The sequence below is a fragment of the Dipodomys merriami genome, unplaced genomic scaffold (assembly GCF_024711535.1).
Source record: "Dipodomys merriami isolate MVZ:Mamm:240054 unplaced genomic scaffold, mDipMer1.0.p SCAF_82, whole genome shotgun sequence".
Taxonomy (NCBI): Eukaryota; Metazoa; Chordata; class Mammalia; order Rodentia; family Heteromyidae; genus Dipodomys; species Dipodomys merriami.
Window position 1 is genome coordinate 517,399 of NW_027206424.1, and position 1,805 is coordinate 519,203.

The following is a 1,805-nucleotide window of genomic DNA, read 5'->3' on the forward strand; positions in this document are numbered from 1 at the left end:
ATCTATCTATCTATCTATCTATCTATCTATCTATCTATCTATCTATCTATACATCCATCTATCTATACATCCATTTATCTATCTTTTTTAAAATACACTTTTTATTGTAAAATATTGTACAGGGGCTACAGTTATATGAGTAAGGTAATGAGTACATTTCCTATCAAGTATTGTGTCCTCCTCCATTGTTTTTTCCCTATCCTCCCTTTCCTCCCACCTCCACAACTACTCTACACTCCTCCCGTCTCCCCCCTCCCCACCATCTCCCCCCTCCCCACCTAAATTGAAAAGTTCACATTTCAACATAGTGTCTTGTACATCTCATTGTTACAATGGGTCAACGGTATCCCTATTTAAGCATTTTGTTTTTTCCCTTCCCCTCCCCAAGCTAGAGAAGTGTATATACAAGATGCAGGGCACTGACATCAAATACAGTGAAAACAGGGGTTATACCGTGGGGGAGGAATATACAAAGAAACAAAAAAATCACATGGAGCATTATAAATATGTTCGAAACAATAGCAAAAAAGAAAAAAAAAACTTGTGTCCCCATCTTGGGGTTCATTTCACTTAACATCATCTTATCTGCATATCATATGTGCATAGCCTTTGACCTTTTCTGCTTGTCCCAGACATATACAAGTTATTGCAAATAAGGGAAACCATGGAACCTATGTTTCTTTGGGTCTGGCTTACTTCACTTAATAAAATTTTTCCCAAGTCTTTCCATTTCCTAACAAATGGGGCAGTGTCATTAAAAATATGAACGCTTCTCGAATTTGCGTGTCATCCTTGCACGGGGGCCATGCTAATCTTCTCTGTATCGTTCCAATTTTAGTGTATGTGCCGCCAAAGCGCCTATCTACCTTCATAATCTGGAGAAGCGTATCCCCAAACATGGCTGAGCCTTGGTATGAAAAGCAAGATTTATGACAATTTACCGTGCTGCCCTTTCCCTCAGCACTGCAGGGCCACCTGGGAAACCAAGGGTCCCCAGTCATGACACAGATGAGCAGCCTGACAGCAAAGGGAAGAGAAGGACTGCTGGGAGCTGGTTCCCAGAGGATCGCCTCTCTGTGGCTTGTGTAGAGGTTTCCTGGAAGACCCCACTCACAAAGCTGTCTTTATGTATCTGCTGGGAGCACCCCAGCGTGAGCGGCCTCTTCCTCAGGGACAGCTGTCTGAAACAATCAAGCAATTGTTTAAGGGGGTAGCTTCCCAAGATGGTAGATAGCAGTTGAGACCAATAGTATGCAAACAAACAGGAAAAAAAAAACTTAAAAGGAAAATCTAGGAAATGAAATGTCTATGAGGGCTTTGAAAAGCTCTGAAAAATTCCAAGAACTCAGAAGGTCAAACTTAGAAGGTCACATGCAGTGTTTAGAGCTGTGCACCTGCCCAGGGCTATGTCCAGGCTGAAGACAGACATGAGAAGTCCCTAAAGGCTCTGCTTTGGCTAACTTTGAGATTGTACAAGTAAGAAGTGAAGGTCAGGAGAGATTTGTAAACCTTCTGGCTGAGTGTTAAGGACTATTGAAGCCCTCAGCAAAGGCTGGAAGACCTACAAGCCATAAGCATTAAGCTAAACCAGTAGATAACTACTGAGCTCACTGAGACAAGATTTTAGTGGCCACACATAAGAGGACTTTTCAGTGTTGATTCAAAGTAGCAGCAATCATAAATCCTTAGGAAGAGGAAAAATCTGATTCTCAGAGTTGTCTTAAGTTCTTATTTATTATTAATTGTTATTATCATTGTTACTTTACTGGTGTTTGAACTTAGGGCCTTATTCTTTCTTTACCTGC

General features: G+C 41.3%; 1 non-coding gene across 1 annotated transcript; it reads right to left on the minus strand.

The window, feature by feature from the left end:
- Positions 1-755: 755 nt before the first annotated feature.
- On the minus strand, positions 756-858 carry LOC138819883 (U6 spliceosomal RNA). Its single transcript, XR_011369661.1, has one exon. It is a non-coding gene; the product is annotated as a U6 spliceosomal RNA (small nuclear RNA).
- Between the last annotated feature and the right edge of the window lie 947 nt (positions 859-1,805).